At 47.4% G+C, this 14,629-nt stretch overlaps 1 long non-coding RNA gene across 1 annotated transcript in view; it reads left to right on the forward strand.

The window, feature by feature from the left end:
* The window catches only part of LOC140427116 (uncharacterized), a 223,277-nt gene that overhangs the window by 184,309 nt on the left and 24,339 nt on the right, over positions 1-14,629 (forward strand). Inside the window, exon 2 of the long non-coding RNA XR_011948391.1 lies at positions 1,927-2,100. This is a non-coding gene — a long non-coding RNA (uncharacterized lncRNA). The remainder of the gene's footprint in view (positions 1-1,926; positions 2,101-14,629) is intronic.

Raw genomic sequence — 14,629 nt, forward strand, 5'->3', positions numbered from 1 at the left:
ATCACTGCCCCCCCCCACTGACCACAATCCAGCTACACCTGACCCCGCCCCCATCACTGCCCCCCCCACTGACAACAATCCAGCAACACCTGATCCCACCCCCCCCACCACTGACCCTCCCACTGTCCACAATCCAGCAACACCTGACCCCACCCCCATCAATGCCTCCCACTGACCACAATCCAGCAACACCTGACCCCTCCCCCCCACTGCCCCCTCACTGACCACAATCCAGCAACACCTGACCCCCCCCCATCACTGCCCCCCCCACTGACCACAATCCAGCAACACCTGACCCCCCCCCATCACTGCCCCCCCCACTGACCACAATCCAGCAACACCTGACCCCTCCCCCATCACTGCCCCCCCCACTGACCACAATCCAGCAACACCTGACCCCTCCCCCATCACTGCCCCCCCCCACTGACCACAATCTAGCAACACCTGACCCCGCCCCCCATCACTGCCTCCCCCCCCTGACCACAATCGAGCAACACCTGATCCCCTCCATCACTGCCCCCCCTCTGACCGCAATCCAGCAACACCTGATCCCCCCCATCACTGCCTCCCCCCACTGACCACAATCCAGCAATACCTGGCCCCACCCCCCACATCACTGCCTCCCCCCACTGACCACAATCCAGCAACACCTGACCCCCGCCCCCACATCACTGCCTCCCCCCACTGACCACAATCCAGCAACACCTGACCCCGCCCCCCCCCAACACTGCCTCCCCACTGACCACAATCCAGCAACACTTAGCCCCCCCCCCAGCACTGCCTCCCCACTGACCACAATCCAGCAACACCTGACCCCGCCCCCCCTATCACTGCCCCCCCCACTGACCACAATCCTGCAACACCTGATTCCCCCCCATCACTGCCTCCCCCCCCCTGACCAACACATGACCCCCATCATCACTGACTGTCCACCGCTGCCCACCAGCTGCCAAGCATGTGACCCTGTTGTGGCCAATCACCACCTGTCTGCTGCCCAACATGTGAGCCTCACCCCAATGGCAGCTCCGTTGAATCTCTTTGCCCATTTTCTGGATCTGTTGTTTGGTACGCCGCTGTCCTGGGCCTTGGTCTCCTGTGCTGAGACCATAGTAACAATGCCTGAATTCCCCTTAGTTCATGTGCTGCTGGAAACCTCACCCACCCCTTGTCACCTCTAATTTTGATATTGGTCAGGCCCACTTCCCCAACCCTCAGCCCCATCCAATGCTGCCGGTATCCTAACACAAACCAAGTTACACACACCTGTGCCCGCTGGCACATATTGACTCCAGTAAAGCCTTGATTTGAAATTTCTCATCCTCCTGTTCGAATCCCTCCATGGCCTCGCCCCTCCCTATCTCTGTAATCTCCTCCAGCTCTCCAAATCTCTACACTCCTCCAATTCTGGCCTCTTTGAGGATCTTGACTTTAATCACTTCATCTATGGTGGGGCCTGCCTTCAGTGGCCTGGGCTCTATGCTCTGTGATACCCTCCCTAAACCTGTCTAACCCCTTCTCCTCCTTCAAATTGATTCCTTAAAACCGAGCTCTTTGACCAAACCTTTGGTCAATCACGTGATCACATGGTCCCCTATCTCCTTCTGTGCCTTAGTGTCAGATTTTGCTCCCTAAACCTTGGTGTTGGGCCATGGGATATTTTACTATGTTAAAGGGTATATATAAGTACAAATTATTTCTGATGTAACCAGCCTGACATAGTCCGCAGTCTCTACCTCATTTCTCCAACTTGGCACACCAACTAATATTTAAATATTTCCCCAAATTCCATGTTCAGTTCACAAAGGGACTTGCCACAAATCCTTGGGACGCACCAATAAACATTGCTGATACTTTGCACACTATTCCCACTGGATATCTATTTCTCCCAGATTTTATTCTTCGTTGTTCCTTAATCACTACCCGCAGTGCACCCTGACCATCACATCCTTCAAGTCTGGGGATTCGGACTGAATGTTCCAGCCAGAAGATCCTCGCTAGCCATTGAACCAATGGTTCTCAACCACTCCGCGTGCTGGGAGTTCAGTCAGCTGAAAAACAACTTCAACATCCGAAGCAAGGATGCTCATCTTCCATCTCACGGTAATCCTCTTATATTTTTGTCCTGCTCCTCCCTCTGCATGTCTATGTCTTGTTTCGATAAAGGGTGGGGCGGTAAAGGGGAGGAGTATTAGATTAGCTGGCCATTATTCTAGTATAATTATTGCATGTCTTATCTCTAGTGTTGTTATAAATAAACGATTGTTGTGTTTCACTTGCCCAAACAAATCACATCCTTAAAACTCAACTAATAGCAAAGGACTTTTACCCTTTCTTTAATTTAATTGTTTCTGCCTATCCCAGGAAAACAAATCTGGTCACGTTCTGTGCATGTTGCCCTCATTTGCATTTATCTTAGTTTGGTGAATACAGTTTGTCTCAGAAACATCAACAACAAAAGGAATCTGACAGGACAACTCACACAGGGAAACCCTCAGTGAGACTCGAATCCCAACTGTGGACTCAGATTTAACAGCTCACCGCCTAAGGCTTGGGATATACAGATCCCAGAGCCTGAATCTTGTGGTCCGTAGAGCTGGGACCTGCGCGATCCATGGAGGTCACAGCCTGAGGCCTGTGATCCATGGATCCCACAGCCTGGGGGCCTGTGAGAGAGCCCAGATCCTATGTAAGGAGCTCCGAGCATGAGGCCCTGTGATCCATGGAGGCCACAGCCTGAGGCCTGCATGGGGCATGTGATCCAGAGAGCCTGAGTCTTGACTGCGTCAGCCTTGGGAAAAAAAGCCTTCAGTTGGCACTTTGTGTAAAGGTTTGCAGTAAAAATGATCAGAGCAGTCTGCTGCTCTGTCAGAGTTGGGAAGTGCCCACAGAAGGCAGGCCACTCCAGAGCAGGGTAATGTCAAAACTGGGCTGATAGTTGGCAATTAAGTTGTAAAGGAGGAATTGTTTATTTTTTTGCCGGAGGCTCCCTGATAATGTCACTTATAACACCTCAGAACCGCAGATCAGGCTGAGAGAACCGTTTAAATTAGTTGCTTTGATTTCTGCACAGAATGGGAAAATCTCGATAACTCTTAAATCATTCAGTTCAAAGACCTCTGAGGGGAAGGCTCTGGATCATAATGTTTGCTTAAAGGGCACAAGTCTCACACATGAAGCAGTAAAGTACAGTAACAGCTTCATGAGAACAACCTAAATTCAAGACAAACACTGTACTTGAGGAATGACCAAAACGGGGCAGTGACGGAAGACCCACTATAATGTCTGTGTTTGGATCCGAGACCCCCTCCCGCTGAGCTGTGAAATTCGTGGCCATAACCCGTGCTGTATCATCCGAGGTGGACGGTGCTGGAGTAAAACGGAGATTCGAGACAGCAGAGGGAGCAGGAAAAAGGATTAAATCAGGCCTCCATTCTCTTCTGTGCGGTCCGGGAAACGCTACACAACCCAGGGTGACCCCGAGACGACCTTGAGCCTAAAAGATATGATCAGGCAGAAGGGGAATTGAGACTTCACTGCTGGGGCAGCATCACCAGTTCAGAAATGGAAGTGATGTAAGGGGTGGATGGGGTCCAGACTGTGGGGGGGGGGCGGGGGCTGGGAAGTGGGACAGGATGGCACTGAAGAAACCTTCAGTTTCAGACCCTACGTTTATTGGGAATGAAAGGAAATGATAATTAACCTGGTGTCAAATTTAAATATGGCCAAGAGATAATGAATGGCTGTTAGACAATTAATGATATGTATTGTAAAAATGTAATAGAATGTTATGAACACAAACTCGATTTGGCAACTCAGCAACAAGGCTAGTTTACAAAATAAGCTTGCGAGAGTGTACAATATCACACAAAATACAGAACGATGACAAACGGCTGAATTGATTCAATCCTATTATCACACACTAACAAAATGTTATCACACACTAACACAATACTATCACACACCAACATAATATTATCACACAATAACAAAATGTTATCACACACTAACACAATACTATCACACACCAACATAATATTATCACACAATAACAAAATGTTATCACACACTAACACAATACTATCACACACCAACATAATATTATCACACAATAACAAAATGTTATTCACACTAACGCAATATTATCACACACTAACATAACACTATTACACACAAAGACAATGGGCTGGATTCTCCGCCGGCGGGAAGGTCCCGTGGGCCAGCCAGTCAATGGGGTTTCCCATTGTGGGGCATCCCCACGCCATCGGGAAAGCCCGGGACTGCAGCAAAATGGAGCATCCCGCCGCTGGAGAATCCAGCCCAATATTATCACACACTAACAAAATGTTATCACACACTAACAATATTATCACACACTAATACAATACTATCACACACAAACAGAATATTATCACATATAACAAAATGTTATCACAAATTAATGTAATATTATCCCACACTAACTCAATTTTGCCACATACTAAAACAATACTATCATACACAAACAAAATATTATCACACGCAAACACAATATTATCACATATTAACACAAAGTTATCACATGCGAACACAATATTATCACACACTAATGCAATCCTTCTCACACATTAACACAATATTCTCACACACTAACACAATATTCTCACACACTAACACAATATTCTCACACACTAACACAATATTCTCACTCATTAACACAATATTATCACACACGAACACAATGTTATCACACACTAACACAATATTATCACACGCTATCACACACGAACACAATATTATCACACACTAACACAATATTATCACACACTAATGCAATCCTTCTCACACATTAACACAATATTCTCACACACTAACACAATATTCTCACACACTAACGCAATATTCTCACTCACTAACACAATATTATCACACACGAACACGATGTTATCACACACTAACACAATATTATCACACACTATCACACTCGAACACAATATTATCACACACTAACACAATATTATCACACACTAATGCAATCCTTCTCACACATTAACACAATATTCTCACACACTAACACAATATTATCACACACGAACACAATGTTATCACACACTAACACAATATTATCACACACTATCACACACGAACACAATATTATCACACACTAACACAATATTCTTACACACTAACACAATATTCTCACACACTGACACAATGTTATCACACACGAATACAATATTCTCACACACTAACACAATATTATCACACACGAACACAATGTTATCACACACAAACACAATATTATCACACACGAACACAATGTTATCACACACTAACACAATATTCTCACACACTAACACAATATTCTCACTCATTAACACAATATTATCACACACGAACACAATGTTATCACACACTAACACAATATTATCACACGCTATCACACACGAACACAATATTATCACACACTAACACAATATTATCACACACTAATGCAATCCTTCTCACACATTAACACAATATTCTCACACACTAACACAATATTCTCACACACTAACACAATATTCTCACTCACTAACACAATATTATCACACACGAACACAATGTTATCACACACTAACACAATATTATCACACACTATCACACACGAACACAATATTATCACACACTAACACAATATTATCACACACTAATGCAATCCTTCTCACACATTAACACAATATTCTCACACACTAACACAATATTATCACACACGAACACAATGTTATCACACACTAACACAATATTATCACACACTATCACACACGAACACAATATTATCACACACTGACACAATGTTATCACACACGAATACAATATTCTCACACATTAACACAATATTATCACACACGAACACAATGTTATCACACACAAACACAATATTATCACACACGAACACAATATTCTCACACACTAATACAATATTCTCACACACTGACACAATATTATAACACACTATCACACACTAACACAATATTATCACACACGAACACAATGTTATCACACACGAACACAATATTCTCACACACTAACACAATATTCTCACACACTGACACAATGTTATCACACACTAACATAACACTATCACACGCAAAGACAATGGGCTGGATTCTCCGCCGGCGTGATGCTCCGGTACGCCAGCCAGTCAATGGGGTTTCCCATTGTGGGGCATCCCCACGCCAACGGGAAACCCCCGGACTGCCAGCAAAATGGAGCATTCCGCCACTGGAGAATCCAGCCCAATATTATCACACACTAACAAAATGTTATCACACACTAACAATATTATCACACACTAACACAATATTATCACACACGAACAGTATTATCACACACTAACAAAATGTTATCACACATTAACAATATTATCACAAACTAACACAATATTATCACACACTAACAATATTATCACACAATAACAAAATGTTATTCACACTAACGCAATATTATCACACACTAACATAACACTATCACACAGAAAGACAATGGGCTGGATTCTCCGCCGGCGTGATGCTCTGGTACGCCAGCCAGTCAATGGGATTTCCCATTGTGAGGCATCCCCACGCCATCGGGAAAGCCCGGGACTGCCAGCAAAATGGAGCATCCCGCCGCCGGAGAATCCAGCCCAATATTATCACACACTAACAATATTATCACACACTAACACAATATTATCACACACTAACACAATATTATCACACACTAACACAATATTATCACACACAAACACAATGTTATCACACACTAACACAATTTTATCACACACTAACACAATTTTATCACACACAAACAAAATGTAATCACACACTAACACAATTTTATCACACACAAACACAATGTTATCACACACTAACACAATTTTATCACACACTAACACAATTTTATCACACACTAACACAATTTTATCACACACTAACACAATTTTATCACACACTAACACAATATTATCACACACAAACAAAATGTTATCACACACTAACACAATTTTATCACACACTATCACAATGTTATCACACACTAACACAATGTTATCACACACTAACACAATACTATCACACACTAACACAATGTTATCACACACTAACACAATACTATCACACACAAACACAATGTTATCACACAATACAACAATGTTATCACACACAAACACAATTTAATTACACACTTATACAATGTTATCACACGCTAACACAATGTTATCACACATTAACACAATTTTATCACACACTAACACAATATTATCACACACTAACACAATATTCACACACACTAACACAATTTTATCACACACTAACACAATTTTATCACACACTAACACAATGTTATCACACACTAACACAATATTCACACACACTAACACAATTTTATCACACACTAACACAATGTTATCACACACTAACACAATGTTATCACACACTAACACAATACTATCACACACAAACACAATGTTATCACACAATACAACAATGTTATCACACACTAACACAATTTAATCACACACTTACACAATGTTATCACACGCTAACACAATGTTATCACACGCTAACACAATATTCTCACACGCTAACACAATGTTATCACATGCTAACTCAATATTCTCACACGCTAACACAATATTCTCACAGGCTAACACAATATTCTCACATGCTAACGCAATATTCTCACACACTAACATTTTATTTTGAAAATATATTTATTCAAATTGTTCAACATATTTTCAACAAAACCCCATCCCCCAAAAAGAAACAAGAGCACAAGAAGCAGAAATTATACATTGTATTTCCCCCATGTACAATAACCCCCATGCAGCAGTAAAAAAACACAAATAGGGAAACCCCCACCTTAACCCAAACGCCACCCCAAAAGAACCCCCCCCCCCCCCGCCCCTTGGCTGCTGCTGCTGCTGACCTCCTCCTAACGCTCCGTGAGATAGTCTAGGAACGCTTGCCACTGCCTGAGGAACCCCTGCACAGACCCTCGCAAGGCAAACCTTATCCTCTCCAGCTTGATGAACCCTGCCATGTCATTGATCCAAGCTTCCACACTAGGGGGCTTCGCATCTTTCCACAGTAACACAATCCTCCGCCGGGCTACCAGGGACGCAAAGGCCAGAATACCGGCCTCTTTCACCTCCTGCACTCCCGGCTCGTCCGATGCCTCAAATAATGCCAACCCCCAGCTCGGCTTGACCCGGGCGTTCACCACCTTGGACATAGTCCTCGCAAAACCCCTCCAAAACCCATCCAGTGCCGGGAACGACCAGAACATATGGACGTGATTTGCCGGGCTCCCCGAGCACCTCCCACATCTGTCCTCCACCCCAAAGAACCTACTCAACCTCGCCAATGTCATATGCGCTCTGTGAGTAACTTTAAACTGTATTAGGCTGAGCATGGCGCAAGAGGAGGAAGAATTAACCCTACTCAGGGCATCAGCCCACAGACCCTCATCTATCTCCTCCCCACGCTCCTCCTCCAACTTGCCCTTTATCTCCTCCACCGAGGCCTCCTCCTATTCCTGCAGCTCCTGGTAAATCGCCGAAACCTTGCCTTCTCCAACTTATACACCCGAAATCACCCTGTCCTGAATCCTACGTGCCGGAAGCAGTGGGAATTCCCTCACCTGCCGCCTCACAAACGCCCTCACTTGCATGTACCTGAAAGCATTTCCCGGGGGTAGCCCAAACTTCTCCTCCAGCGCCTCTAGGCTCGATAACGTCCCATTGATGAGCAGGTCCCCCATTCTTCTAATCCCTGCCCGATGCCAGCTCCGAAACCCCCCATCCATCCTTCCCAGGATGAACCGATGGTTCCCCCGAATCGGGGACCAAACCGAGGCTCCCACTTCGCCCCTGTGTCGCCTCCACTGCCCCCAGATCTTCAACGTCGCCGCCACCACCGGACTCGTGGTGTACCTTGTTGGCGAGAGCGGCAGCGGTGCCATCACCAGCGCCCTCAGGCTCGTGCCCACACAGGACGCCATCTCTAGCCTCTCCCACGCTGCCCCCTCTCCCTCCATTACCCACTTACGGATCATCGCCACATTGGCTGCCCAATAATAGCCACATAAATTCGGCAGCGCCAGCCCCCTCCTGTTCCTGCTACTCTCCAGAAACACCCTCGGGGTCTTATTAGCCCACACAAATCCCATGATGCTCCTGCATACTCATTTGAAAAAGGCTTGGGGATCAAAATGAGAAGGCACTGGAACACCAAGAGAAACCTCGGAAGGACGGTCATTTTGATAGACTGCACCCTACCCGCTAGTGAGAGTGGCAGCATATCCCATCTCTTAAAATCCTCCTCCTTCTGCTCCACCAACCGCGTCAAATTGAGCTTGTGCAGGGCCCCCCAACTCCTAGCTACTTGGATCCCCAGGTACATAAAGCTCCTTTCCGCCCTCTTCAGCGGTAGCTCATCTATCCTCCTTCCCTGGTCCCCTGAATGCACCACAAAAAGCTCACTCTTCCCTACATTGAGTTTATACCCCGAAAAGTCCCCAAACTCCCTCAGGATCCGCATGACCTCCGCCGTCCCCTCCACTGGATCCGCCACATACAACAACAGGTCATCGGCATACAACAACACCCGGTGTTCCTCTCCCCCCTGAACCAATCCCCTCCATTTCCTGGACTCCCTCAGTGCCATGGCCAGCGGCTCAATTGCCAGTGCAAACAACAAGGGGGATAAGGGACACTCCTGCCTCGTCTCCCGTTACAGCCAAAAGTACTCCGACCTCCGCCGGTTCATAGCCACACTTGCCACAGAGGCTCTATATAGCAGCCTGACCCAACTGATGAACCCCTCCCTGAACCCAAACCTTCGCAACACTTCCCAAAGATACTCCCACTCCACCCGATCAAAGGCCTTCTCCGCGTCCATAGCTGCCACTACCTCCGCTTCCCCCTCCACGGAGGGCATCATAATCACATTGAGGAGCCTCCTCACATTTGTATTTAGCTGCCTACCCTTCACAAATCCCGTCTGGTCCTCATGAATCACCCCCGGGACACAGTCCTCAATTATCGTAGCCAGCACCATCACCAGCAACTTAGCGTCAACATTGAGGAGCGAGATCGGTCTATACGACCCACATTGCAATAGATCCTTGTCCCGCTTCAAAATCAAAGAAATCAGCGCCCTGGACATTGTCGGGGGCAAGGTCCCCTCCTCCTTCGCCTTATTATAAGTCCTCACTAGCAACGGGCCCAGCAGGTCCACGTATTTCGTGTAAAATTCAACCGGGAACCCATCCGGCCCCAGGGCCTTCCCCGCCTGCATGTTCCCCAATCCTTTAACCAACTCCTCCAGTCGAATCGGCGCCCCCAAACGAGCCACCTGCTGCTCCTCCACCCTCGGGAACCTCAGCTGATCTAGGAATCGTCGCATCCCCTCCTCCCCTGCTGGGGGCTCAGACCTGTACAGATACCCATAGAAGTCCCTAAATACCTCGTTTATTCTAACCGCACTCAGCACCGTATTCCCCCTCTATCCTTGACTCCACCAATCTCCCTCGCTGCCTCCCTCTTACGAAGCTGATGTGCCAGCATCCGACTCGCCTTCTCCCCATACTCATACGCCGCCCCTTGCGCTTTCCTCCACTGTGCCTCTGCTTTCCCCGTGATCATCAGGTCGAATTCTGCCTGGAGGTTCCGTCGCTCCCTAAGTAGCCCCTCCTCGTGGGCCTCTGCATAACTCCTGTCCACCCTTAAAATCTCCCCCACCAACCTCTCCCTCCTCTCTCCTCCCTGTGGGCCCTAATGGAGATTAGCTCTCCCCTGACCACCGCCTTCAACGCCTCCCAGACTACCCCCACCTGCACCTCCCCATTGTCGTTGGCCTCCAAGTATCTTTCCAGACACCCCCGCACCCGCCCGCACACCCCCTCATCCGCCAACAGTCCCACATCGAGGCGCCACAGCGGGCGCTGGTTCCTCTCCTCCCCCAACTCCAGCTCCACCCAATGCGGGGCGTGGTCCCAGATGGCTATGGCCGAATATTCCGTTCCCTGCACTTTCGGGATTAGCGCCCTACTCAAAATGAAAAAATCTATCCGGAAGTAGGCTCTATGGACGTGGGAAAAGAAGGAAAATTCCCTGGCCAGCGGCCTGGCAAACCTCCATGGATCCACTCCCCCCATCTGGTCCATAAACCCCCTGAGCACCTTGGCCGCAGCCGGCCTCTTACCCGTCCTGGACCTAGAACGGTCCAGTGCTGGGTCCAGCACCATGTTGAAGTCCCCCCCATTATCAAGCTTCCTACCTCCAGATCCGGAATCTGACCCAGCATGTGTTTCATAAATCCGGCATCATCCCAATTCGGGGCATATACGTTCACCAGTACCACCCCCACCCCCTGCAACCTACCACTCACCATCACATATCGACCTCTATTATCCACTACAATATTCAGTGCCTCGAACGACACCCGCTTCCCCACCAGTATTGCAACCCCCCTGTTCTTCGCATCCAGCCCTGAATGAAAGACCTGCCCTACCCATCCCTTTCTCAGCCTAACCTGATGTGCCACCTTCAGATGTGTCTCCTGGAGCATAACCACGTCTGCCTTCAGTCCCTTTAAGTGCGCGAACACCCGGGCCCTCTTGACTGGCCCGTTCAGGCCCCTTACATTCCAAGTTATCAGCCGGATCAGGGGGCTACTCGCACTACCCCCCCCACCCCCCCAACCCCCACCCCCACCCCCCACCAACTAGCCATCTCCTTTTCTAAGCCAGCCACGTGCCCATGCCTCCCTCACCCTCCAGTCCCCCAGGCAGCGGGTCCCCGCCCCAACTACCTCTTCTCCTTCCAGCTCCCCTTTGGACAATGCAGCAGCAACCCAGTTCCTGCCCCCCCCTCCCCCCGCTAGATCCTCATCTAGCCATTTTGCTCCCCTCATGACACTCCCGTAAGTCAGCTGACTCCTGCTAACCCCGGCCTCTCCCGCCATTCCATCGACCCCCAGTGTGAGAATCCCCCCACGCCTTGGCAGTCAGTGTGCGCTCCTCTCCAGCACCGCCCTTCCCCCCGGCCCCGCCGCCATTCTTCCCTAACGCGGGAAAAAGCCCGCACTTTCCGTCTGAGCCGGCCCCGCCCCCTCTGGCACAGCTCCTTTTTGTGGCCTTACCCCAACTCCCCGTCCCCGGGCCTCCACTCTCCCTCTTCCTCCGTGGGGCCCTGCCCCTCCAACACCGACGCCCACACTCTCCCACAGCCCCCACATCAAATCCATTCACCCATCCCCACCCAGCACCAAATCAAAAAAAACATTCCCCAAACGCAGTAAACACAGTAAACATCCGCCCACGACAAACCCTCAGTTTGAGTCCAGCTTTTCAGTCTGGATAAAGTTCCACGCCTCATCAGGCGTTTCAAAATAGTGGTGCCGATCTTGGAACGTGACCCACAATCGCGCTGGCTGCAGCATCCCGAATTTCACCCCCTTCCGATGGACAGCCGCCTTAGCCCGATTGAAACCAGCTCTCTTCTTAGCCACCTCCGCACTCCAGTCCTGGTAGATTCGGATCTCCATGTCCTCCATCTGCTGCTCCGTTCTTTTTTGGCCCATCTCAGGACACACCCTCTGTCCATAAAGCGGTGGAACCTCACCACTACAGCCCTTGGTGGCTCATTGGCTTTGGGTCTCCTTGCCAGGACCCGATGAGCCCCATCCAGCTCCAGGGGCCTCGGGAAACCTCCTGCGCCCATCAGCGAATTGAGCATCGTGCTCATATATGCCCCGGCATCGGGCCCCTCCACTACTTCAGGGAGACCCAGAATCCGAAGATTCTTCCTCCTCAACCTATTCTCCAGGTCCTCAAATTTTTACTTCCACCTCTTGTGCAGCGCCTCGTGCGCCTCCACCTTCACCGCCAGGCCCAAGATCTCGTCCTCGTTCTCCGAGGCTTTTTGCCGCACCTCCCGGATCGCCGCCCCTTGGGCCTTCTGGGTCTCCACAAGCTTCTCAATCGCCGCCTTCATTGGCGCCAGCATTTCTATCTTCAGCTCTGCAAAGCAGCATTTAAGGAACCCCTGCTGCTCCTGCGACCACTGCGCCCACGCTGGTTGGTCTCCACACGCCGCCATCTTGCTTTTCCTCCCTTGCCCTTTTCGCTGCCCCAAGATCACTTTCTTAACCGCTCCACTCCTGGTCCAATCCATATAGTGCCGGGGGAACCTTGTTGTCACCTTCCCACACTGGGAGCCGTCGAACAATTGCCGTTGGGGCCCCTCTGAAGAGCCCAAAAGTCCGTTCCCAGCGGGCGCTGCCGAACGTGCGACCTACCTCGGCATAGCCGCAACCGGAGGTTCATCACACACGAACACAATGTTATCACACACAAACACAATGTTATCACACACAAACACAATGTTATCACACACAAACACAAGGTTATCACACACGAACACAATATTATCACACACAAACATAATGTTATCAGACACTAACACAATGTTATCACACACAAACACAATGTTATCACACACAAACACAATGTTATCACACACTAACAAAATGTTATCACACACGAACACAATATTATCACACACTAACACAATGTTATCACACACAAACACAATATTTTCACACGCAAACACAACGTTACCACACTAACACAATATTATCCCACACAAACACAATTTAATCACACAATAACAAAATGTTATCACACACGAACACAATATTATCAGACACTAACACAATGTTATCACACACAAATACAATGTTATCACACACAAACACAATGTTATCACACACTAACAAAATGTTATCACACCAAACACAATGCTATCACACACTAACAAAATGTTATCGCACACGAACACAATATTATCACACACAAACACAATGTTATCACACACAAACACAATACCACCACACACTAATACAATATTATCACACACATACACAATGTTATCACGCACAAACACAATGTTCTCACACACAAACACAATACTATCACACACTAATACAATATTATCACACACTAACGCAATGCTATCACACACTAACGCCATACTATCACACACTAATACAATATTATCACACACTAACACAATGTTATCACACACAAACACAATGTTATCACACATTAACACAATATTATCACACACATACACAATACTATCACACACTAATACAATATTATCACACACTAACACAATGTTATGACATACTAACACAATGTTATCACACACAAACACAATGTTATCACACACTAACACAATACTATCACACAGAAACACAATACTATCACACACAAACACAATGTTATCACACACATACACAATGTTATCACACACTAACACAATGTTATCACACACAAACACAATGTTATCACACACTAACACAATATTATCACACACATACACAATACTGTCACACACTAATACAATATTATCACACACTAACACAATGTTATCACACACTAACACAATGTTATCACACACAAACACAATGTTATCACACACTAACACAATGTTATCACACACTAACACAATACTATCACACAGAAACACAATACTATCACACACAAACACAATGTTATCACACACATACACAATGTTATCACACACTAACACAATGTTATCACACACAAACACAATAACATCACA

Source organism: Scyliorhinus torazame, chromosome 7 (assembly GCF_047496885.1).
Source record: "Scyliorhinus torazame isolate Kashiwa2021f chromosome 7, sScyTor2.1, whole genome shotgun sequence".
Taxonomy (NCBI): domain Eukaryota; kingdom Metazoa; phylum Chordata; class Chondrichthyes; order Carcharhiniformes; family Scyliorhinidae; genus Scyliorhinus; species Scyliorhinus torazame.